The sequence below is a fragment of the Pongo pygmaeus genome, chromosome 5 (assembly GCF_028885625.2).
Source record: "Pongo pygmaeus isolate AG05252 chromosome 5, NHGRI_mPonPyg2-v2.0_pri, whole genome shotgun sequence".
Classification (NCBI taxonomy): domain Eukaryota; kingdom Metazoa; phylum Chordata; class Mammalia; order Primates; family Hominidae; genus Pongo; species Pongo pygmaeus.
In genome coordinates this window covers 6,248,761-6,275,719 of record NC_072378.2, presented here as the reverse complement: position 1 = coordinate 6,275,719, position 26,959 = coordinate 6,248,761, and the positions used below count along the sequence as shown (strand labels likewise).

The following is a 26,959-nucleotide window of genomic DNA, read 5'->3' as shown; positions in this document are numbered from 1 at the left end:
AAAACATATTTGGCCTTTACAGGTGGGAAATACCCTTTGAAGTCATTCTGCCAAGAGGGGCCACCCAGCTAACAGCGCATGGGGCCAGAGGACCTTGATGGCTAAAATGAAACCTAATCTCTTTCTGGAGCCTTATGGAATCTGGGTTCTAGAGAGAGTGATTTCATGTCCTTGTTTGGAAGAAAGGCATATTGGCATGAGCAGCCAAGGAGAGTTTTCGGACGGAACTCACTCTGCAGGGAGAGGGTGCCAAGGACTCCCCACTCCAAGGAAAATGTTGATGCTCCTCTAGCTTCTTTATCGGAAGAAGGGACTCAGCAATAAATCCCAGACCTGGTTTCCTCTCTGTTTTGTGACAAGATGCTTGTTTTACACTCTCTGGAGCCTCAGCATATCTCTTTCTCTCACTGACAGTGTATTTTCTCTGCAGTGAAGTAGAGCCACCCTCCCCTCAGCCCTCACCCTCCAAGTGTGGGAGGGGCCATGGAAACCTGGTGGCAGGGAGTGGCATCTGCCCTCTTGGGAGCTGCAAAAGCTGCCTCCCCCTGAAACTGGCTCCAGTGAGATATTTTATGATGATGCTGTGAAGGGATGATTTGCAAAGCTCTCAGAGGTGCTGAGGAGCTGAGAAAAGGTGGCGGAAGCTAAGAAGAGATCTGAGGGCTGCCTGAAAGGATTTGGAGGGCTGTTGGGTGGAAGGGAGAGGAGGGCAGGAATAGAGGATTCCTACATAGTTGGACACGGAGAGGGCCTCAAGGTCACGTAGCCCAGCTGCCTCATTTGACCGATGAAATTACAAGGTGAGGGTGGGGCATTTGCCTGGGATTGAAGTATGGAAATGATAGAAAAACTAATTTCAACTTAATATTCTTTCAGTTAGGCTGCTACCATACAATGGAACGGGCACCCCATAGAACAAATAACTCCTCTTCATTGCCGAAATATGAATAGGAGTTCAGTATCGCCCACAGAAGGGTCTACAACAACATTGTCCAATAGAAATAGCATATAAGCTGGGCATATAATTTTAAAATCTCTACAAGTCACATTTAAAAAGTAAACAGAAACAAGTGTAGTTAACTTTAATAATGTATTTTATTTAATTCAATACACCCAAAATATGATTGTTTCAACATATAATCAATATTAAATATAAAATTACTAATAAAATATTTTACATCCTAGGACTGAAATCCAGTGCTGCTTTTATATTTAGAGTACATCTCAATTCAGACTAGCCACATTTCAAGTGCTTAATAGCTGTAGTCCTATGCCAGAAGAGAAACAGGATTAGATTTCTGATGTTGTTTTATTCCCTGAAAATAGATTTATTTCTATTCATTCAACAAATATGTAGTAAGCATCTAGTCTATTTAAGCAGCACGCTAAACTCTTCAACAATGATGGCTAAGCTGGGGTTTAGGAGTGTCTTCATGATTGGAGGAAACACGCCCACATTGAATAGAACTACCTTGCATTCTTTCATTTCTTTGTTACTGATGAGAAGGTGATAATTATGAATTTACTTATTAAGTGGACATAAAAATTTATACATATGTAACAAACCTGCGTGTTGTGCACATGTACCCTAGAACTTAAAGTATAATAAAAAAAATACATATATAAAAAAATTTATACTTGACCAAAATGAGCCTCTCCCTCACCTGTAATGGCTGGTACGCCAGGCTCATGCCTCAGTGATCAGCTCCTGTCAGTCTCATTTTGACCAATCACAAGCTACACTCTGCATGTCTTCTTCAGAAGCTTGAGTGCCTGCTGATGTGCTGTCATTGAGAAATGGATGGCTGCAGAAATGTGTGTATTAGTATTGAAGCAGGGAAATTGGAGAGAAGGCTTTTCTGGTAGGTACCATGAGGAGTTTGAACTTAGCAATTCTGCAAATAACAGAGAATAAAATTTCCAGTTGGAAATAATTCAGCAGGGAATTGGGAAATGTAGGCCTGGCAAGAAGCATAGACTCAGGGGTCCCTTCTCCATAGAGAAGTGAGGGCTGAAATCGTGGGAGTGAATGAGGTTATCAGAGAGAGGAGAGTGAGAGAGATGCTCAGATGGGCTAGTGCTCAGCCGTGGTGAACACACAACTTTATGGAGAGAAAGAACCTTCAATTCAACTCCACATATAATCTGAGTGCTTATTATGTGCCAGGTGCGCTGTTCGATATGGGAATTAGGGGTGCAAAAGACAGTCACACTTCCTGCCCTCATGGAACATACAGTCAAAACTTACTGAAAAATACAGGACATCTGAGGCATGGAAGAGAGTCTACTCATTTCCACCCTAATATTACAGTGCAGTGGTAGCCCCGCTCTGGGCTGGCCCCTCCAGGGTGGAGAACAGTCTTTCCTGTTCTGGGGAGGCACTAAATCAGAACACCCTATGACAGCCCTCAGAGATGTGACGACTGACACCATGTGCTACCCCTGCCCTTAATTAACCGCATCCACACACAGCACGACGTGGATTTCCATCTCCTTGTTATGGGCCATTTCCCTCTCAGAGCTCTCTAGGCCAATGCCCATCTTAAAGTGCATACCCCAGAAGAGTTCAGCAAGCTCTGGCTCTGGTCTGGCCAGCAAAGAAAGAAGACTGCCTGGCATTGCTCACATAGCATGTGCCACTCATGCACTCCACCAGATGCTATATGGCCATTAAATCAACCATTATCTCTTTAATCAATGAGAAGAGTTAGACTCCCTTGTTTTACAACCCAGACTCCTCTTAACATGTCCCAACTTCATTGACATAATTTTCCTTATTAAACTTATTACATCTTGCATTGTTCTATTTTATTTTATTGTGATAAGAACACTTAACAGGAAATCTACTCTTACATTTTTAAGTCTATAACATGTTATTTTGTTGGCTGTAGGTAAAATGCTGTACTGTAGTTTTCTAGAACTTATTCATCTTGCTTGACTAGTAACTCAATTTCTGCTTTCCCTTGGCCCCTGGCGACCACCATTTCACTCTTTGATTCTGTGACCATTTTAAAATATCTTATGTAAATGGGATCATGCAATATTTGTCATTCTGTGTCTGACTTTTTAAATTTAGCATAATATCCTCAAGGTTCATCCATGTTGTTACATATTGTAGAATTTCCTTCTTTTTAAAAGCAATAGTATTCCACTGTATGTGTATATCACATTTTCTTTTTCCATTCATCTCTTGGTGGACATTTAGGTTGTTTCTACATCTTGGCTATTGTGAATAGTGCTGCAATGCTATTATCTCTTCAAGATCCTGAATTCAATTTTTTTGGATAAATACCCAACAGTGGGATTGCTGGATCATATGGTGGCTCTATTTTTAATTTTTTGAGGAACCTTCATACTGTTTTCTATAGCAGCTGCACCATTTTGCATTCTCGCTAGCAGTGTGCAAGGATTCCAATTTTTTCACATCCTCGCCAACACTTGTCTTTTGTCTCTTCAACAAATGGTGTTGGGAAAACAATATCCACATTCGAAAGAATGAAATTGGACCCTTATCTTATGTCATACACAAAAATGAACTCAAAATGGATCAATGACTTAAATGTATGACCCCAAACTGTAAAAATCTTAAGAAAAAAAACAGGAGAAAAGCTTTATGACATTGATCTTGGCAATGATTTCATGGATATGACACCAAAAGCACAGGCAACAGAAACAAAAATAAGTAAGTGGGACTACATCAAACTAAAAAGCTTCTGCACAGCAAAGAAAACAATCAACAGAGTGAAAAAACAACCTACAAAATGTAAGAAAATATTTGCAAGTCATATGTCTGAAAAGTAGTTAATATCCAAAATACATAAGGAACTCCTACAACACAATGGTAAAAATAAATGAACAATTTGATTACAAAATGGGCTAAGGACTTGAATAGACATTTCTCCAAAGAAGACATACGAATGCCAACAGCTATATGAAAAAATGCTTGGCCGGGCCCAGTGGCTAACCCCTGTAATCCCAGCACTTTGTGGGGCTGAGGGGGGAGGATCACCTGAAGTCAGGAGTTCGAGACCAACCTGGCCAACTTAGCAAAACCCTGTCTCTACTAAAAATACAAAAATTAGCCGGGCATGTTGGCAGGCACCTGTAATCCCAGCTACTCAGGAGTCTGAGGCAGGAGAATTGCTTGAACCCCGGAGGCAGATGTTGTAGTGAGCTGAGATATTGCACCACCGCACTCCAGCCTGGGTGACAGAGCGAGACTTCATCTCAAAAAAAAAAAAAAAACCAAAAAAAAATTCACTAATCATCAGAGAAATGTAAATCAAAACCACAAGGTATCACCTCATACCTCTCAGGGTGGCTATTATCAAAAAACAAAAGACATCTTACACTGCTTGTAACACAGTTCTCTTTTTTCCTATCCTCAATCTGGATGTTGTTTCAGAGACACCAAAGATGAAGATTTTGCAGTTAATCCATTGTTCCAATCTGCTGATTCTTATTGTCTTCATTGTGTAAGCTATCACTGTAGGTAATTTTCTCAGCTTCACAGTATCCAAAAATGTAAATATCATGCCATCAAGGTCTTTATCTGAGACACTATTACATTTCAATAGGAAAGCCTCTTCAGTGTAGTTACTTCTACAAGCTAGACCCAGAAACAAAGCAGTGAATATTGGAAATAAATTTTCAAGGAAGATTAAGGGGGTTAGCAATGTCAAACAGGGAGAACAAACTGTGTGGCTCCTGAGAAAGTCACAGAAAGAGTCACTTCACCCAGACAGGTGGAGCAGAAGCCAGGCTGTAGAAGCGAAGGTAACCTTGATGCACCAAAGCATTTCCTAAATGTAAACTCTTCCTGCTCACACTGACTTCCTGCCATAGATGATGTAGGTTCAAGAAATAATCTAATTCTTTAAGTGCTTTGAATTCCTTCAATTTCTACTAAATTCAAGTGCTCTCAGGAAACAAAGATGGTGTTACTTTTCATTATTGATTTTATTCTTCTTCCAATGAAGTCACTCAGAAAAGACGTGAATGAGAAAGTGGGGGCCAGATAGACTCAATCATCTTCATGCTGAGTGGGTATTCTAGAACAGGCTCTGTTCTTTAGAAAAAAATAAAATAAATAAATAAATAAATAAATAAAACAGCTCTGCTCCAGGCACTGAAAACAGATTCTGTTCTTCTTAAAAGAAGAACAAGCATTTTCAGAATCTAATTTCTTATTTGCTTGCTTGCTACTACTATTCAGCTTACTCATAGTTTTTATCCTTGGAGAGAAAGCAGCAAAACAAAGAACAGGAAATTTCACCACGCTGCAGGAACTGTTGAAATGGTTGTTCTGGGAAGAAGCTACATATTCACACTAACCACAATCCCCGTTCTGGATCCTCATTTCTTTTGTAGAATGATTGGCCAGAAAAGAATTGGACTTAAAATATCACCCCATATCAACAATAATGAAACTGAACAGACTGATTATTAAAATAACATGTTAGACTATCTAGTAGACAACACCTTCTGTGTAAGAACTGTGCATGTTTTAGCTCATTTAATCTTCATAATCTCTAGAGCTCCATATGTTTATTATCCTTATTTTACAGATGAGAAAATGAAGGACAGAGATAGAAAGTGACAAAGCTGCATAGTGGACACCAGAGCCCCAGCTCTGAAACAGAATGTTACAGTGTCTGTACTTCACACGACAGTATAGGTGACTGTGTCCCACAGGTGCATTCACAAATGTCACCCCCATCTAAGTGCGGGGAACACACCCTTCAGAAGCATCTAGTGAATGCACGAAGAATAAATGAATCAATGTCAGGAATGGGGATGCTGTTGGAGAAGCAGAGTAACCTTGGAAATTCCATAAATGCTATTAATTCACACTAGCAAATTAGATCCATGAAATAATAAGGAAAGAAATTAGTTAAAAACTTGGCAGGTATTCTATAATTATAAATCATGATAACAGCAATATAACAATAATGAACATTAAACATATCCTGCCACCAGTGATCTGTTGTTATCAGACAAAATCCAAGTGTTTGGTATAAGGGTCATAGGGCCAAGAAGCAGTTGCATTTCATAGTCAAAGGTCAGAAATGGAATTGTTGGATCAGTGCTGTCTAACAGAACTTTCTGTGAAGACGAAATGTTCTATGTCTGCTTCTTCAACATGGTAACTGCTAGCTAGCCACATGTGGCCATTGAGTACTTGAAATGTGGCCAGCGTGACTGAAGAATTGAATTTTAATTTTATGTAATTTTAATTAATTCAAATTTAAATTGTTACACGAGGCTAGTTGCTACTGTATTGGACAGAGCAGACACTGAGATTGCAATGATCTTTTTTTTCCAGAATCATGTTATCCATAAAAGAAGCAAGAACTTGGTGAATTAATTTAGCATCAAATCTGAGCTTCATAGCCCTAGGATTTTCTCATTCTAACTAATAGGGGTCGGGCTGTCTACACATAAATGCCTCACCCAAACCTGAACAGAAAGGGGGAAAGCAATGATTCCAAGCTGCTAGAACATTGTTTGAAATCAGCAAAAAGGGGACTGAGACTCTGGGCTAGCTGGCTAGGGGGAGCATCCTGAAAGCCCCGTGGCCGACGACCACCCAAAATTCAGCGGGCAGTTGGTATCGTTTCACTGCAAACAACCCGCAGCTGAAAAGAAATGAGCTTGCAAGTTCAGCTCCTCAGCCAGCAGGTCAGACTGCAAGTGATAAAAGGAGCCATCATTCCCACTGGCTGTGGGGTGAAGAATGTCAGAAATGCGGTTTGTGAGAGAAAAAGAAAGAGGTGCAGGGCTACCTCTGTCTCCTTCTTAATAGTCCTCAGGGTTGCATCTGGGTTGCCCTGTGCACCTGAGGGGTGCATAATGCCTTTTCCTCCCAGGGGGTGAAGGCCAAAGAGGCCTTGGGCAGCAACAATCAATTATACTGAGTCTCCCTCAGCAGACTCCGGCCTTGTTCTCTTTTGCTGCTTCTCCTCTCCCTCCCTCTCTGTGTAAGACATATCTCTCTGCCCAAGCTCAGAGCTGGTTTCTGCACAGGGACAACAGATCTCGACTAAGCCCATCCCTTGGGGGCACCCACAGGAGAATACAGGTGACTGTGTCCCACAGGTGCATCCACAAATGCCATGACCTATATTCTCGAGGCAGGGTGAGAACGATGAGAAAACTTGAATAAGCTGCAGTCTGGCCTTTCTGCTGCAATGATAGATCCCAGAACTGGGGGGCAGCACAAGGGCTGATCCGCGCCACACTATCCAAAGGAAATAGAGCCCAGAGAAGGTGCCTGGGAAACAGAGAATTTGTATTTGGGTGAGAATGTGTCTATTTCTTCACCAAAGACCAGGGCTTGGCATGCTTGAAACGGAAAGGTATCCATTTTCTTACGGAGTTTTTGTGCCACCTATAATTTGACAGACATTGACCCACACCTAATCCTAATGAGAAAGCCTTTCTAGAGAACTCTTTGGCTGCAAACAGAAATATAACTCAGATTAAATGTTGTTAGAGGCATGGTTGCATCAGTGATCTTTCCCCAGGGCACAGGGCTGCTTGGCAATCTACTGCTTCAGGAAAGTCAAGTTTACAAGTATGAACCAAACCCATTTGACACACATAAATCCATGGTATGCATTCTTTATTTTCAAATACATATCTGAAGGTTTAAGGCCTTTTTTCTCAGAAGCAGCCAAAAGCAGATGGTCAAAGTCTGATTTCTGGGTTCAGAGTCCTCTGAGAAGGCTGAGTGGCATAGCGTGATTTCAGGAGCAGCGGGAAAAGGCATTGACTGTGAAAATGCCTCCCAGCCCTGGGCTGAGATTCCTCTCTTCCCCCTGACACTGCCTGAAAGGCACCAGGCTTTCCTTTGGGAGATTATCATTCTCTCTTCCTTCTCCACGACTAGGAACACTTGGAGCTCGATGGAGTGCAGGGGCGTTTGCATTCAGGAGGAGGAGGAAGGGCAATTTGGGAGCATGTGGACCTAGGACCCAAGGATAGCAGAGAGAATGTGACAGGGGGTGGAAAGACATCAGGGACAAATTTTCCTACTCAAAAGTTGGCTTAGGCCAGCCTGTTGTTTAAAATAAGGCTTTTGGTGATGCCCAGGCTCTGGACCCACATTTCCAGCTGCTTTTGTGATCACTCCATCCTAGTGTCATATGCACATCTTATAAGCATGGTCATGTCCTAAACTGAATTTGGCCTCCTCTACTTCACACCATGTCAGTGAATGCCACCCCCACACACTCCACTGCCTGGCCTTAAGAACCTCAGCATTGCCTCCAACTCCTCCCTCATCTGCACCGTGATATCAAATTAGTCAGCAAATCCTGGTTATTTTACCCCACAGTGTCTCTTGGATTTATCTCCTACTCCATTTCCTATTTGCATTTCTATTGCTACTGCCCCAATTCAGATCATCATTACCTCTTGCCTTCACTAAAGCCATGGTTTCCCTTGGGTTTCTGTGCTGCTAATGCATCCTACACAGTGGGAACAAAGGACTAGCCTGCTAAAACATAATAACTCTAATAATGTTTCTCCCTGCTCAGAACGTCTGCTGTCTTCCTCTTGCATACAGAACAAAACACAAACTCCTTGCCCTAGATTTTAAGATTCTCCCTGTTATGGGTTGAATTCTGATCATGTCTTGCCCTCCCACTCCCAAATTCCTGTGTCGAAGGCCTAACCCCCAATACCTCAGAATGCAACCATATTTGAAGATAGGACCTTTAAAAAGGTGATTAAGTTACACTGAGGCCATTAGGGTGGACCCTGATCCAATGTCGCTGGTATCCTTATAAGAAGAGGAAACTTGGACATGCAGAGAGATGTGTGCAGACAGAGGAATGACCATGTGAGGATGCAGTGATAAGACAGCTTCGTGCAAGCCAAGGAGAGAGGCCTCAGGAGAAAGCAACTCTGCTGACACCTTGACTTTGGACTTCTAGCCTGAAGAACTGTGAGGAAATAAATCCGGTATTTAAGCCACCCAGGCTGTGGTATTTGTTATGGCAGCTCTAGGAAACTAGTAAACTCACCAGTTAGCTCCCATCTGCATGTTCTAACTGATCTTCTGGTACTTTCTCTCATAGCCCATACATGCTAAGCCCTAGCCTCAGTGGTTCTTATGTGATCTGTGGTCTTGAACCTTCTGTCTTTGTGGTGATGACCCCTCTGCATAGACTGCTCTTTCCACGCTGCTTGCCTCTGGATTCAGCTCACACCTCACATCCTCTAACAACATGGAATGAGTCATTGCAGATGAACACACCTCTCCTTGCTCTCTGTTTGTTTTGCCTACCCCAAATCTATTCTCCCTCTACTTCTCTTTCTCATTCTTGCTGGAGGGATGAGCAGCAAAGTGCCTAGGTGAAAAAAATTGCATTTCTCAGCCTCTCTCTAGGTCCGGAGGTCATGGAGCACTGGTCTGGCCAGTGACATGTTAATGGAAGGAGGTGGGTGGGATTCAAGGAGAAAGCCTCTAAAATGGGCTGCAGATGCAACTGGCATTGGTCTGCCTTTTGCTCTTTTCCTCCTTCCTTCTTTTATCTCCCTAAAATACAATGTGACACAGTGGCCAGAGTAACCACTTTGAAACCACAAGGGACCATCAAGATTGCTGCAGATGTTAAATGTTCTCACCACATAAAAATAAGTATGAAGGTGATGGAGATGTTAAACACCTTGATTTAATCATTTCACTGTGTATGCATATGTGGAGATCTCACATTATATACTGTCAATGTATACAATTTTTATTGGTCAATTACATCTTAATAAAGCTGGGAGAAAACAGTTGTTGCAAAGACCTTGACCCTAACATCTTTGAAGCCTTGAAGCAACACCAGCAACCATGAACTTCTGGAATTCTAGTTGTATAAGAAAAATAAAGTCCTTACTTGTTTGAGCCACTTTTCCCTAGGACTTCTTTTATTCGTAATGAAATATAATTCCTCACAGATAAAACTTCCATAGAATTTAGTTTCTTGAGCAAAACACCATCTGGCTTACAGTGGAGCTGCTTATATATCCATCATCCTTCACTTGTAAGTTCTCCAGGGGCAGGAGGCCCCAGCTTTATTTATCTTGTGTCTTGCATCACTCCCGGTGCATGACGAGTGCTCAGTAAATACTTGTAGAATTTTCTGGGTCTTCGTGAATCTTAGCAAAGGGGAGAAGCCCATGTTAGCCATGCCTTTTCCAGCATGAGGCTTGTTCTGCTGCAGTTTCCAAGAGAATGAAGACATGCCATGTGGTTGTGGTTAAAGGTCAGCCATAGACCACATCAGTATGGATTACTTGGTACCCGAAGGAAGTTATTCCAACTGCACCATTTGGATCCAAGTCTGGGTCTTCCAGACAAACCTTCAGTTTCTGCCATGTTGCACATACAGTTGGGGTCGGAGCATAAATGCAGATCTTCCTTGATAGAAAGGGGACATATTTGCAACACACAAAATACCAGACTGGGCAGCTTAAACAACATAAATGTATTTCTCACAGTTCTGGAAGCTGGAAGTCCAAGGTCAAGCTGTTGTCAGGGTTGGTTCCTTCCGAGGGCTCTCTCCTTGGCTTGCAGATGGTATCCTTTTTCCCTGTGTCCTCACATGCCCTTCTCTCTCTTCACATGCATCCCTTGTGTCTTTTCCTCCTCTTAAAAAAAGACACCAGTCATAATCCATTAGAGCCCTGCTTTCATGGCCTCATTTTAAGTTAATCACCTATTTAAGGCCCTATCTCCAAATAAAGTCACATTTTGAGGTACTGGGGGTTGGAACTTCAACAAGTGTTTTGAGAGATGAGGGACACAACTTAGTCCATACCTTTATATGTGGTTACATTGGAGTGTGTGTGTGCACGCATGCGTGTGTGTGTACGCATGCATGTGTGTGTACCAATTAATGTAGAACATGATTAGAACTGAAGGGACATTGGAGAATGCCTCATTCCAAACTCCCATTGTAGAGGTGAAGAGATGAGACCCAGCAGTGGTTTAGCGACCAAGTTGGGCCTGAAACCGATGCACTTCCCACATGCAGCTCTCCATTAAGGAGTAAAGGTGAGAACATAGGTCCAGAACATTCTGCTGAAATGAGGAGGACAGAGTAGATCATTAATCTCCATTCGATGTTCACAGCAGTACTTCCTAAGCTGTTGTCTGAGGAACGTTAGTCTTGCAAACCATTGATTAGTATTTCATGTTATAAGTTTTTTCTGCAGTCTCATGAGGAAGAAAAGGAAAAAAGGAAGGAAGGAGAAGAAAGAAAGAAAGAGAAGGAAGGAAGAAAGAACAAAAGAATGGAGGGAGAGGAGGAGGGAGGAAGGAAAATAAAACTGAGACCTGTTCTTACTTAAACTTGGTTTAAACCACAGAAAAGCATATCCCATGGCTAAGATACTCTCTTTTTGGTGGGGTGGCCCCTGCAGTGAAATAGCTGTGTAGGTGGCATTTACACCTGTAATTCCTGTTCTATAAGGGAAATAGATTTGCCTATTATGTGAGAAGCAATGGAAAATGAGCTGTTTTTACTGTGTGTTGAGATCTCACCTTGAAGTCACGAAGGATAATGGCTAATAAAGCTTTCGAGTGGGAGAGACTGTGCCTGAGCCAGTGTCTCCTGATGAGCTGGGCTGGGAAGTGTGTCTGCAGGAAGAATTGTCTCTGGACCTGTGATGGCTTATTAAGCCTGAGGTCATGCAACAGGGGCTGTCTTCAACTGTGAAGCACAAATGAAGTTGTTTGGGTTCCTCTGCTTGTGAGTCAGTGGCGTTACATGTACAACATGGCTCTTGTTGGTCATTTACAGAGGGAGGAAGTGAGATCAACAATATTTATTCATGCCTCATTACTTCTGCCCTGCAGACAGCCATAATCCCAAGTTTATGACTGCCTGAAGCCATTAGATTTTTTTAAATTGGTTTTCAGAATCTATTTTCAAAAATCTATTTGCTCACCCCACCTACATTTGGCAGAATGAAAGTTACAGAGTATAACAAGAATAAATACTCTGACTTTTTTCTCTAAGAATACTAAAATAAACATATTGCATACTGAGTTTATATGAGATTTTAAATATTTTAACATTCAAACCTAAAACATCTGATTTTTAATGGTTATAATTGGAAATAGCCTTGTGTATGAAAGTCTCCTTTTTCTGTTTTTACATGAGAAAACATCTTAGAGAAAATTGAATCAATGAAGTGTGTGGATGAGTATTGCATATTTTTATGAGGGTATTTCTTTATTCATATAGAAAGTGTGTATAAAGAATCTGCTAGGTATTATTGTGTTACAGGAAGGGTGACCGACTGTCTTGGCTTCCAGGAGACTGAAGAGTTAGTGTTAAAACCAGGATGAGTTGGTCACCCTGGTTAGACCTGGAGAGTCACTGATAAATAAAATATGGTCAAATAGTGGTATGGGGGAATAGTGCCTTGGGGGAAGTACTTTCTGTTTGCTTATAGGAACACAAAGTAGGCTACCAATTTAACAAATTCCATTTTTTTTTTTTTTTTTACTTCAATCTAAAAGACCCTTGAGGCCAGGAGCAGTGGCTCACATCTGTAATCCAAGCACTTTGGAAGGCCAAGCAGGCAAATCACCTGAGGTCAGGAGTCCGAGACCAGCCTGGCCAACACGGTGAAACCCTGTCTCTACTAAAAATACAAAAATTAGCTAAGTGTGGTGGTGCATGCCTGTAATCCCAACTACTCGGGAGGCTGAGGCAGGAGAATTGCCTGAACCTGGGAGGTGGAGGTTGCAGTGAGCCAAGATCGTGCCACTGCACTCCAACCTGGGCAAAAAGAGCAAAAAATTAAATAAATAAATAAAGAAAACCCCTGAGTGTTTTTGTTTTGTTTTGCTTTGTTGAAGGTTGTACTCCAGAACAGAACTGGTATAACAGTATGGGTGTGATTGGGGGATAAAAAAGAAAGAGAGCAGATAAGAGAAAAAAGAAAGAAAGAGAAGAAAAGGAAGGGCGGAAGGATGACAGGAAAGGAGGGAGGGAGGAAAGGAGAAAGGACGGGAGAAAGGAGAGAGAGGGAGGGAGGGCGGGAGGAAGAGAGGCATGCCAAGCTTTGGCAGGCAGAGTCTATGAGACACAGCCTAGAATTTTACTCCATACACTTGCTCTTAGGAAAACATCAGCATTTTCAATAAAGTTCTGCAAAGGGCAATTCAGTCTTTCTAAACTCCAAAAACCTGTGATGTGGTAGAAAGGAAGCCAGAGTGTAATTTGCCCCATCTTCAGCTATTTCAGTTCCACCAAGGTCCAGGTCTTGCCTGTTTTGTTCAGCAGCTAGATTAGCTCCTGGCATATTACAGGAGTTCAGTAAATGTTAGTTAAATAAATGAGTAAATGAGAATAAATCCTGGCCGGGCGCTGTGGCTCATGCCTGTAATCCCAGCACTTTGGGAGGCCAAAGTGGATCACTTGAGGTCAGGAGTTCGAGACCAGGCTGGCCAACATGGTGAAACCCCGTCTCTACTAAAAATAAAAAAATGAGCTGGGCATGGTGGCACAAGCCTGTAATTCCAGCTACTCAGGAGGCTGAGGCACGAGAATCGCTTGAGCCTGGGAGGTGGAGGTTGCAGAAAGCCAAGATTGTGCCACTGCACTCCAGCCTGGGTGACAAGACTAAGACTCCGTCTCGGAAAAAAAAAAAGAAGAATGAATCCTGTGATTGTGTAATTTATGCCTATTGCATGTTAAAAACCTCAAACTTCACAGAACTTATGATTTATTAAATTAGCTACTTCTTGCTTGCCCAAGGTTAACAACATATTTGTGTAATTTGTACACATTACAAAGTTGCTTTTTGTTGCACCTTTCTCAGAAATGTGCAGACTTACGACTTAATCTGAGTGATTACCTGAAAGTGGACATACTGTTTAGAATAATGATGCTTATGGTTTTAGTAAAAGGCGAAAGTTTTTTTTTTTTTTTTTTTTTTTTTTTTTTTTGAGACAGCTCTGTCGCCCAGGCTGGAGTGCAGTGGCGCGATGTCGGCTCACTGCAAGCTCCACCCCCTGGGTTCACGCCATTCTCCTGCCTCAGCCTCCCGAGTAGCTGGGACTACAGGCGCCCGCCACAACGCCTGGCTAATTTTTTGTATATTTAGTATAGACGGGGTTTCACCGTGTTTGCCAGGATGGTCTCGATCTCCTGACTCGTGATCCACCCGCCTCGGCCTCCCAAAGTGCTGGGATTACAGGCTTGAGCCACCGTGCCCGGCCAAGGCGAAAGATTTATACCATCTGTAGAGGAACCAGAGTGTGTGCTTATGGTTTCAGTATACTTCATGTCACATTTGGGTCTGCAAAGGAGAGATTGTTTACTTTCCCAGACACAGAAATCTATTTCAGGTGCTTGCTTGTCCACAGAAACCATAGTTACATGTTTGCAGTTCAAAGCCTGCTGAAGTGATGCAGTATGCAAAGGTGTCGTCCTATATACAGATTCTGTGTGGGAACTGAAGGGGAGAAATAGCACCACTCTGTGGATCACAGTTGTGACATCGTGTTTGGCATCCCTTCTATCAACTCAGTCTACTCCACTTCCACCTTTGTCTCTGCTCCCGACTGCCCAGGGCTTCCAGGCTTTCTGGCTCCTTCCCCGGAGAGAGTATCTTCAAGATGCGTCTGGGCGGCCGTGGGGTGGTGGGGGAGGGGGCGGTGGTGGTGGTGGTGGTGATGGAGGGGTCACTGCAAAAGGATTTCTTGAGGATTTATTTTTCATGCCGATTTCAGAGCTCCCCCACCCCCAATAACCATCCTGCTGGTTATTTTGCTCACCTATACCAGCTCTATGCTCTGGGAGCTGACCTTGATTAACTGCATCCCTGGCTCCTTCCCTGTCTAGTTCTGTTGGCCTTAGTGAATGGTGGCCCTAAGGGGAGACCAGAGAACAGGACGCGAGAGGGGTCGGCACGCTTCTTCCGGTTCCCTCCCTGCTTGGTCCTCACATCCCTGCTCCTGCTGCATGGCCCCTCCACTTGCACTGGCTTCATCAGAGCTCCAGTGCTCACTGGACTTGGGTACCGCAATCTCCATCCTTTGCCTCTTCAGCCCTAGGAGCAGTTCTACCTTTCTGCTACCATTGGTTTCTGGGTGCTTCAGCATTCCTGCTGGTCTTCTCAAACCTGTCCTCATCTAAGTGAGGAATCCCTCCCCTTAGTCCCTTCATTTGAGGCACCTGAAATGAATTCTATCTCCTGGTGAGACCCTCACACATGTGCCCATTATTTTGTGTATTTTTTGGGGGGGGTAAATTTTTTAAATTTATTTTTTGTACATGAGTAAGTTATTTAGCAGTGATTTCTGAGATTTTGGTGCACCCATCACCCAAGCAGTGTACACTGGACCATATTTGTAGTCTTTTATCCCTCACCCCGCTCCCACCCTTTCCCCTTGAGTCCTGGAAGTCCATTGTATCATTCTTATGCCTTTGCATCCTCATAGTTTAACTCCCACTTATAAGTGAGAACATACGATGTTTGGTTTTCCGTTTCTGAGCTACTTCACTTAGAATAATAGTCTCTAATTCCATCCAGGTTGCTGCGAATGCCATTATTTTGTTCCTTTTTATGGTTGAGTAGTATTCCATGGTATGTGTGTGTGTGTATATATATATATATATATATAAAAAATAAAAAAATGTGATATATATACATATATATATATTTTTTTCTTTATCCACTCATTTTCTTTATCCAGCCTCCCCCCTTTTTTTTTCTTTATTCACTCACTGATTGGTGGGCATTTTGGGCTAGTTCCATATTTTTGCAATTGTGAATTGTGCTGCTATAAACATGCATCTGCAAGTATGTTTTTCATATAATGAATTCTTGTCCTCTGGGTAGATACCCAGTAGTGGGATTGCTGGATCAAATGATAGGTCTACTTGTAGTTATTTAAGGCCTCTCCACACTGTTTTCCATAGTAGTTGTACTAGTTTACATTCCCACCAACATTGTAAAACTGTTCCCTTTTCACCACGTCCATGCCAACATCTACTATTTTTTGATTTTTTGATTATGACCATTCTTGCAGGAGTAAGATGATATTGCACTGTGGTTTTGACTTGCATTTCCCTGATAATTAGTGATGTTGAGCATTTTTTCATATGTTTGTTGGCCATTTGTGTATCTTCTTTTGAGAATTGTCTATTCATATCCTTGGCCCAATTTCTGAAGGGATTGTTTTTTTCTTGCTGATTTGTTTGAGTTCCTTGTAGATTCTGGATATTAGTTTGTTGGAAGTATAGATTGTGAAGATTTTTTCCACTCTGTGGGTTGTCTGTTTACTGTGCCGATTATGTCTTTTGCTGTGCAAAAGCTTTTTAGTTTAATTAAGTCCCATCTATTTATCTTTGTTTCTGTTTTGGGTTCTTGGTCATAAAGTCTTTGCATAAAACAATGTCTAGAAGTGTTTTTCCAATGTTATCTTCTAGGATTTTTATGGTTTCAGGTCTTAGATTTAAGTCCTTGATCCATCTTGAGTTGATTTTTGTATAAGTTGAGAGATGAGGATCCAGTTTCATTCTTCTACATGTGGCTTGCCAATTATCCCAGCATCGTTTGTTGAATAGGGAGACATTTCCCCACTTTATGTTTTTGTTTGCTTTATCAAATATCAGTTGGCTGTAAATATTTGGGTTTATTTCTAGGTTCTCTATTCTGTTCCATTTGTCTATAAGCCTATTTTTAAACCGGTACCATGCTGTTATGGCCTTATAGTATAGTTTGAAGTTGGGTAATGTGATGCCTCCAGATTTGTTCTTTTTGTGTAGTCTTTCTTTGGCTATACAGGCTCTTTTTTTGGAACCATATGAATTTTAGGATTGTTTTTTCCAGTTCTGTGAAGAATGATGGGGTATTTTGATGGGAATTGCATTGAATTTATAGATTGCTTTTGGAAGTATGGTCATTTTTACAATATTGATTCTACCCATCCATGATCATGGGATGTATTTCCATTTGTTTGTGTCATCTATTATTTCTTTCAGCAGTGTTTTGTAGTTTTCCTTGCAGAGATCTTTCACCTCCTTGGTTAGGTGTATTCCTAAGTATTTTATTTTTTTTACAGTTATTGTAAAAGGCGTTGAGTTCTTGATTTGATTCTCAGCTTGGTCACTGTTGGTGTATAGCAGAACTACTGATTCGTGTACATTAATTTTGTATCCTGAAACTTTGCTGAATTCATTTACCAGTTTTAGGAGTTTTTTGGATGTATCTTTAGGGTTTTCTAGGTATACAATCATGTCATCAGCAAACAGTGACAGTTTAACTTCCTCTTTACTGATGTGGATATCCTTTATCTCTTTTTCTTGTCTGATTGCTCTGGCTAGGACTTCCAGTAGTATCTTGAATAGAAATGGTGAAAGTGGGAATCCTTGTTTTGTTAAGGTTCTCAGGGGAATGCTTTCAACTTTATTCCATTCATTATAATGTTGGCTGTGGGTTTGTCTGAGATGACTTTTATTACCTTAAGTTATGTCCCTTCTATGCCAATTTGACTGAGGGTTTTAATCACAAAGAGATGCTAGTTTTTGTCTGATGTTTTTCTGTATCTATTGAGATAATCATGTGATTTTTGTTTTTAATGCTGTTTATGTGATGTATCACATTTATTGACTTGTGTATGTTAAACCATCTCTGCATCCCTGGTATGAAACCCACATGATCATGATTAATTATCTTTTTGATATGCTATTGGATTCAGTTAGCTAGTATTTTGTTGAGGATTTTTGCATCTATATTCATCAGGGATATTGGTCTGTATTTTTCTTTTTTTGTTATGCCCTTTCCTGGTTTTGGTATTAGGGTGATACTGACTTCATAGAATGATTTAGGGAGGATTCCCTCTTTTTCTTTCTTTTGGAACAGTGTCAATAGGATTGATACCAATTCTTCTTTGAATTCTGATAGAATTCAGCTGTGAATCCATTGGGTCCCGGACTTTTTTGTTGGTAACTTTTTAATTATTAATATTATTTCAATCTCACTGCTTGTTATTTGTCTATTCAGAGTTTCTATTTCTTCCTGGTTTAATTTAGGAGGGTTGTATCTTTCCAGGAATGTATCCATCTTCTCTAGGTTTTCTAGTTTATGTGCATAAAGGTGTTCATAGTACCCTTGAATGATCTTTTGTATTTCTGTGGTATTGGTTGTAATGTCTCTGGTTTGGTTTCTAATTGAGCTTATTTAGATCTTCTCTCTTCTTTCCTTGGTTAATCTCACTAATGGTCAATCAATTTTATACCTTTTCAAAGAACCAGCTTTTGGTTTTATTTATCTTCTGTAATTTTTTTTGTTTCAATTTCATTTAGTTCTATTCTGATTTTGGTTATTTCTTTTCTTCTTCTGGGTTTGGGTTTGGTTTGTTCTTGTTTCTCTAGTTCCTTGAGGTGTGACCTTAGATTGTCTATTTGTGCTCTCTTAGGCTTTTTGATGTAGGCCTTTAATACTGTGAACTTTCCTCTTAGCACTGCTTTTGCTGTATTACAGAGGTTTTGGTAGGTTACGTCATTATTATCATTCAGTTCAAAGAATTTTTAAATTTCCGTCTTTATTTCATTGTTAACCCAATGATTATTCAGGAGCAGCTTATTTTATTTCCATGTATTTTCATGGTTTTGAGGGTTCCTTTTGGAGTTGATTTCCGGTTTCATTCCACTGTGGTCTGAGAGAGTATTTGACATCATTTCAGTTTTCTTAAATTTGCTGAGACTTGTTTTGTGGCCTATCGTATGGTCTATTTTGGAGAATTTCCATGTGCTGACGAATAGAATATACATTCTGTAGTTGTTGAGTAGAATGTTCCGTAAATATCTGTTAAGTTTGTTTGTTCTAGGATATAAGTCCATTGTTTCTTTGATGACTTTCTGTCTTGATGACCTGTCTAGGGCTGTCAGTGGAATATTGAAGTCCCCCACTATTATTGTGTTGCCATCTATCTCATTCCTTAGGTTTAGTAGTGATTGTTTTATAAATTTAGAGGCTCCAGTGTTAGCTGCATATGTATTTAAGACTGTGATATTTTCCTGTTCGACTAGTCCTTTTATCATTATATAATGTCCCTCTTTGTCCTTTTTAACTGCTCTTGCTTTAAAGTTTGTTTTGTCTGATATGAGTAGCTACTCCAGCTAATTTTTGGTGTCCATTTGCATGGAATATCTTTTTCCACCCCTTAGCCTTAAGTTTATGTGAGTCCTTATGTGTCAGGTGACTCTCTCAAAAACAACAGATAACTTGGTTGGCAAATTCTTATTCATTCTGCTATTCTGTATCTTTTAAGTGGAGCATTTAGGTCATTAACATTCGGCATTAGTATTGAGATGTGAGGTACTATTCTGTTCATCACGCTAGTGGTTGCCTGAATACATTGCATTTTTTTTCATTGTGTTATTGTTTTATAGGTCCTGTGATATTGTGCTTTAAGGAGATTCTATTTCAAGGATTTGTTTCAAGATTTAGAGCTCCTTTTAGCAGTTCCTGTAGTGCTGGCTTGGTAGTGGTGAATTCTCTCAGCATTTGATTGTCTGAAAAATACTGTATCTTTCCTTCATTTATGAAGCTTAGTTTCATTGAATACCAAATTCTTGGCTGATAATTGTTTTATTTAAGGAGGCTAAAGACAGGGACTCTAATCCCTTCTAGTTTGTAGGGTTTCTACTGAGAAATCGCTGTTAATCTAATAGGTTTTCCTTTATAGTTTACCTGATGCTTTTGCCGCATAGCTCTTAAGATTCTTTTCTTCATCTTGACTTTAGATGACCTGATGAGTATGTGCCATGGTGGTGATCTTTTTGTGATGAATTTCCCAGGTGTTCTTTGAGCTTCTTGTGTTTGGATGTCTAGATGTCTAGCAAGGCTGGATAAATTTTCCTTGATTATTCCCTCAGATATGTTTTCCAAACTTTTAGATTTTTCTTCTTCCTCAGGAACACCAGTTATTCTTAGATTTGGTCATTTAACATAATCCCAAATTTCCTGGAGGCTTTGTTCATTTCTTACAATTCTTTTTTCTTTGTCTTTGTTGGATTGAGTTAATTCAAAAGGCTTGCCTTCAAGCTCTGAATTTCTTTCTCCTACTTGTTCAATTCTATGGCTGAAACTTCCCAGTGCCTTTTGCATTTCTGTTAGTGTACGCTTCATTTCCAAAAGCTGTGACTGTTTTTCATTTATGCTATCTATTTCACTGGAGATTTTTCCATTCATATCATGTATCTTTTTTTTATTTCTTTAAGTTGAACTTCACTTTTCTCTGGTACCTCCTTGTCATATGCCTATTGAATTGGACTGTCTGGCAGCAGACCCCAGGAACATGCTTTTTTTTTTCTTTTTCATTATGGTTTTTAACTGTGGTAAAATACATATAACATTTATCATCTTGATCATTTTTAAGTGTACAGTTCAGAGGCATTAAGCATGTTCACGTGGTTGTGCAGCCATCACCGCATCTCCAGGACTTTTACATTTTTTCAAAGTGAAATGCTATACCCATTAAACAACAATCCTGCATTCCTCCCTCCCCAGCCCCTGGCACCCACAATTCTACTTTTTGTTGCTACGAATCTGACTACTCAGTACTTCCTGTAAGTAGAATCAAACAGCATTTGTCCTTTTGTGATGGGCTTATTTCATTGAGCATCATGTCCTCAAGTTTCATCCATGTTGTAGTATCTGACAAGATTTCTTTCCTTTTTAAGATGGAATAATATTCCATTTTTATGGCTAGACCACATTTTGCTTATTTATTTACATATGAATAGATATTTGGGTTGTTTTTAACTTCTGGAGATTGTGAATAATGTTGCTATGTATGTGGGTGTATAACTATCCAAACCTTTTTAAATAGGCTTCCCAGGTAATTCCTATGCCCTTTAATGTTTAAGAATCATTGCCTTTGGGAAGCTAGAGCTCTGACATCACCATTTATATTATTTGGTGTAGAGCTTATAACCCTTAAGAAGTGACCTCTCCAGAGGCATTTTATTTCTAACTATAGGATGGCATATTTGTGCTCTCAGTTAATTACAGGCAAGTCTGAATAGACAGGGAGATGTCTTGGCGGTTCAGGGATCTTTCTCCTTGCTCTGATATCATGTTGTCCAAAAGCCTTGTCTAAGAACAAGCCATTTAAGCCAGTTGCTGATATTTGGAAGGTGTTATGTCAGAAGGGACTTGATGTCCTCTGAGAGGTTTCTTGACATTCTCTGTTCCTCAAACTTCCACATGGGACACTTTCCCTCCACCTCACTTTGCCTGGACCACTCACCTTTAAATTTTGAGTTAGATGTTGTTTTCTTTAGGAACGTTTCTGTTTGGTGATGGCAGTCACCAAGATGGGATTAGCAGCCTTCCCCATGGGTTCCTGCCCACGTTTTACTGTGTATTATTATTACTGATTTACCTGCCTTTGGTCCTCACCAGACTATAAGCTCCTTGAGGGTGGGACTCATTCTTTCCCAGAGCCCAGCCCTCCTGTAGCAGCTGCCCAAGACCTCTCAGCCCAGAGGTGTAAGCAGGATGGTCAATGGAATGTGTGGATAGGGGTGAAGCCCAGGAAACTTCATCCTCAGCAGGGAATGGAAGTGGGACAAGGGAAATCTAGGAAATGACATTTGAAAAATAGTGTGTAAGCACCTGTGTGCCATGCCAGATGTGGTGAACATTTCTCCGTGGTATCTGAGAAGTCAACACCACCAAAACTGAAAATAGAATTTGCTAAGTCAAAAGAAAAAAAAAAGTTGCTATTTATTTGACAGTGCAATTAAAGTCATTTATGAGAACTGATTATTCTGAAATTCTATGCAATATAATTATTTATATAAAATTCTTTTAAAATGTTGTTGTAAATTTGGAGTAATTACAGCAGGATACCCTATGCATGTTTCACTGTTCTTATTTGCTCCTGGAGAGTGACTAATTGCAACTCAGAAAAATAGACTGTGCTAAGGATAATCAATGTGTTATGATGCCATCAGGCCCTAGTCTGAGACCATTTATATCCAACTGAGATAGAGAGGATTGGAGAAGATTTCTGCAAATAACTGACCTGTGATTTAGAGGATAAGAAGAAGGGAATTTCAAGCCCAGGGACAGTATCCAAAATCTCTAGTTCCCACAGAGTAATGAGACCTGGTTCTATAAGTCTTAAGTGAAAATACATTGCATTACTTGGCAGTCACATCTTATATCCCAAAATGTCCTGAATAAATACCCTGTGTGCCATTTCTTTCTACGTCACCACATTTGCATACTCAAACATCTTCCTTCCTCCCTTCCTCCCTCCCTCCTTCCCTCCTTCCCTCCCTCTTTCTTCTTTCTTTCTTTTCTTTCTTTCCTTCCTTTCTTTCTTTCTTTCTTTCTTTCTTTCTTTCTTTCTTTCTTTCTTTCTTTCTTTCTTTCTTTCTTTCTCTCTCTCTTTCTTTCTTTCTTTCTTTCTCTCTTTCTTTCTCTCTCTCTCTCTTTCTTTCTTTCTTTCTTTCTTTCTTTCTTTCTTCAGGACATTACCTGTTGATTCTTGGGCAAGGCCCAGAATTTGGTGGACATACTTAAAGAAGAAAGGAATCTTCAGCTAAAGTGTCTACGATCAAGTCACATTTGGAGGGCATGGATCTTCTGACAGTAGGGGCCATTCTAGGATTTTTTGGTTGAAGGTAAGTGAGAATTTGGTACATGGAAGGGGATGGGTGACTCTAAGGGCAGAGAAAGGAAAATCAAGTGAGCTGAAGAAGGAAGCACAGTGGTGGGACCGACTGACTTCATTCATGACCATTTAACCATGTGTTGGCTTGTGTAAGGGTGTGGAGCTCACTAGAGGATTTGAAGATGTTCAACCTTGCAACATACTCAGTGACTGTGTGTCCTAGAAATAGCACAGCTTCTACAGGGACTAGAGGGAACAGAAGAGTTGGGCTGAGGAGACGGAGGTAAAAAATTGACAGAGGGTTATTTTGCCTAAATCAGCATGACCTCAGCGGAGCTTGGATTAGACCTACAATATTGGGTTGGTGCAAAAGTAATTGCAGTTTTTGCCATTACTTTTAATTACTTTTAATTTGTCATTACTTTTAATTTGCCACACATTCCATTGACTATTCCAGAACTACAGATGCACCTAATTTATTGTGTTGGTGCAAAAGTAATTGCAGTTTTAGCCCACTAAATCTAGATCTAACCCATCTAGATTTAGTGGGCTTTCTTCAAAGAGACTGTGCTGATCAGGTAGATGATAATAGGATTTTTTTTTTGCATTCCCAAGACTTAGATAAGGTAGTCAGGGAGTAGTCAGTAGGCCTGGTTCTAATGATAGCTGTACCACTTACCTGTGTTACCTAAAGCAAGGCACCACATTTCTTTGGCTTCAGTGGCTTCATCTATAAAATGGATGATTGCATAAATGATCACTCAGCCCTCTAGACCTCCTAACTCAAACAAGCAATGTAGTTCAGTTGTTATGCATTTTGTGAGGCTGTGGTTCTCAACCAGAGGTGATTTTACCCCAGGAGACAGTTGGCAATGTTTGGAGACACTTTTGGTTGTCATTACTGCTACTGGCATCTGGCAGGTGGAGACCAGGGATGCTGCTAAACAGTCCTTCAATGCACAAGACAGCCACCCTGCCCCAACAAACATTTATCCAGCTCCAAATATCAATAGTGACAAGGCTGAGATACCCTGCGTAAGGGGGAGAAACTGACACTCAAGAGAGGACATGACACTGTCTTGTTCTCTAAGTGTGGCTGGGGAAAGTTATGGCAGGTTCTATGCCATGAACTATGGAAGAGTAACAGCGTATTAGAGCTAGCATCTTGATATGCTTTTTTCCCTTGTTGAGTGTAGAACATAACTTCTCAATAAGTTTCATTTAAGATGATGAAATAAACTCTAATTGAATATGCCATCTGGGAACACTGAACTGCACAGAGACAGCAGTGGGCTCAATTCACATTATTCTCCCTGCCCACGCTGGGTAAGTCTGAGTGTGAAAGGACTACTCAACTGCTGTCATACCATGCATTTTTAAACACCTTTCCATGAAGAAGCTCAGAGTTCTACATTGAACATGGTAACACTGATCCTCTACTTACCTTAATGTTGTCTATTGCATTTTAAGGGAAACTGAGGCACAAATGATCTTGTGGTGGATCTGGAATCATGACTTGGCTTTGCTGGTTCTTTCCTCTAGGTTCAATCCATTAGCAGATTTTGCCCATCGCTGATGTTTCTGCCACATCATGTGTTCTGTGTGAACTGAGCTTCTGCAAGAGAGGCTGCTGTATAAATCTCACTTGTGAGGATTAAGTGAGATGATGTATATAAAAAAAGTAGATGCCCAGAACATGCTTGTGTTCTTTGAAAGGACCAAGCTAGTGTTGAGCAACAGCAGTGGGTAGATCTTGAGATTAAATGTCACCTCCATACTGTTGCCGCTTCTCAGTCTACTTCTTAATTTGAAGTGGGTGGTGACTGAAAGTGAAGGAGGTTTGTTCTGTCCCAATCTGGACATGTTTCATGTTTGGGAGTACAGGAAAACAAGACAAGTGGGCCAAACTGCCTTGTTTCAATGCTCCAGTGACCATGAGGACTAATTGCTGTGCTAACAAGAATGAGAGTTTATTTTGACTTAGCGGATCAATGGACACATTCAATTTTTTACATGCACAGCTCAGTCCTTTTCCTGCCTCTACATGTGCATTCCAAAGAGGCACTGATCTACAGTAACCTCCAGATGGCTGTAACCTCCCCAGTCCTCAGCGTGGGATAACCTCCAGCAGGAGAGAGCCCCGCAGGCCAATTACAGCCACTGCTGTCTTTTTCTGTTCACCTCTAGCCTCTCTTCTATATCCCTAACACCTATAGAGTTTTAATCACATTCCAATTCAAGATAGATATACTATAAGTAGAATAAATCCTGAGAGGCTGTATGAAAACCTAGTTCTGTGCTTGGGATGACTAAAGAAAACAAGAACTAGAAGGGTAGTTAGAAGGTAACAGAAGAGAAAGCAACTAGCATGCAATTTACAGATATTTTCTTTTCCTTTATAGAGATGAACTTCAACTTGTTTCCAGATGGGTGGTCCAGCTATTCTGCTGACAATATTTTTCAGGGCAAGGCTTTTGCTACCGGAATGATTTAAGGAAGATCCCTCAGTGTTTCAGAGTAAAGATATTGCTAAAGAAGTACCTGTGTCATTGCCCATCTTGAAGACTGACTTTTATGGATTGCTCAAATACTGATATCAGCTCGATGTCAATATATACTCTTACATATAAAATCCATCTTCTAATCATAATCACTAGGTAAGATGCTAGTGTGACTTGAAGTTCTTAAAGGAGATGACCTGAACAGCCTTCTTAGTGTACCAGGGAGACCAGATTGAGTTTAAACTATGTTTACCCTGCACTCAGACATGCCTAGGTGTGTCTGGGAGATTAGTAGATGGTGTTCAACAAGGATCTACTTAAACAAGGGAGACATTAATTTGGATTCCTTTGGTTGTAAATTTCCAAAAAAAAAAAAAGATCTAAGTTAAATTTTTTAAGGAGGATGGGGGAAGAATGTGATGACTGTTATAGTTAATGTGAGCTTTAGTCTTGGCCGGATCCAGGTACTAAAACAATGTTATTAGATAATAAATCTAGTTAAATGTAATCTAAATTTCCATCTCAACTCTGCTTAACCCTGTTGGGCTCCAAGTTAATGGTAAAGTGAGCATCCATCACATTCACCATTCCACTCGCTTCAAGTCTAGTGGAAATAAATGAGAAATTAGCTTATTTTTTAATTGAGTGATTGAACAATAGATCTGGGCTTGGATTTCATCAATGTGGTTCTCATCTCTATCACTACGATCCCCAAAGTCACCAAAGATTAGGGTGACCATGCATCTCAGTTTGCCTGCAATGGTCCCAGTGTATATCTGCTACCTGAGCATAAATATGGATAAACCCTGCTGTAGTTATCCTTGAAGATGGCCTTCAATTAATTATCCTAGTCTCTAGTCTCCAATTGTTCACACTCTTCTGGGACCCCTTCCAGATTGAGTAGGGCCAACATAAGTAACCACTTCAGCCTTGCTCTCTCGGGTTGCTTGACCCAGTGGAAGACAGTTGCCATGTTGTTACAATACTCAAGCTGTCTGTGGGATGCCCGCGTGGGGAGGCACTGAAGCCCTTGCCAACAACTGGTACTAACTTTCCAGCCATGTGACTGAATCACCTTGGAAACAGATCTCACAGTCCCAGTGAAGCCTTTAGATGACTGCAGTCCCAGCCAATATCTGGCTGCCATCTCATAAGAGGTGCTGAGCCAGAACCTGTACCAAATTCCAAATTCTAGACCATCTAAACTGTGGGAGGTAATAAATGTTTGCTGTGTTAACATAGCACTGAGCTTTGGGGATAAGTTGTTATACAGAAATGGATTACTAATACATATCCTCTTTCACTCTTAAAAGTGTCCCAGTTTAGAAAATAAACTAATTGTTCACCGACCAATGACCTCCATGTTGACAATGCTAGTCTTCAATTCTCCATCAAGCCCTATACTCATTTTCCTCAATGTGTCAAAAGTATTCGTTAAACTTGACCACTCCCTTCTCTTTGACACAATTTCTTCACTGTGCTTTCAGAATAGTACTTTCACAGGCTACTCCTACTCAGGGTTGTTTGTTTGTTTGTTTTTTCCTTAAACACACTCTCATCCTTTCTTTAGCCCTGGATGCTGTAGGTCTCCAGGATCCTTCAGAAGTCCTCAGAATTTTTCTCTTATCTGTTTAATATTAATGCTTAGTGCCTCATCAATTTCATTTAGTCCAATGAACTTATAAGATGAACACTCCCAATGTTAAATCACTGGTCCAGATGTCTTCCTATGCTCCAATCCTGTGTAATCAGCTGCCTAGTCAGTATCTCCACTGGATGTTTAATATGCATCTGAAATCAACATGTCCAT

The 26,959-nt window shown here is 40.7% G+C and overlaps 1 pseudogene; it reads left to right on the top strand.

Annotated features, from left to right (window-relative positions):
- Positions 1–26,959, top strand: part of LOC129038787 (snRNA-activating protein complex subunit 5-like) — a 290,162-nt pseudogene that overhangs the window by 245,123 nt on the left and 18,080 nt on the right.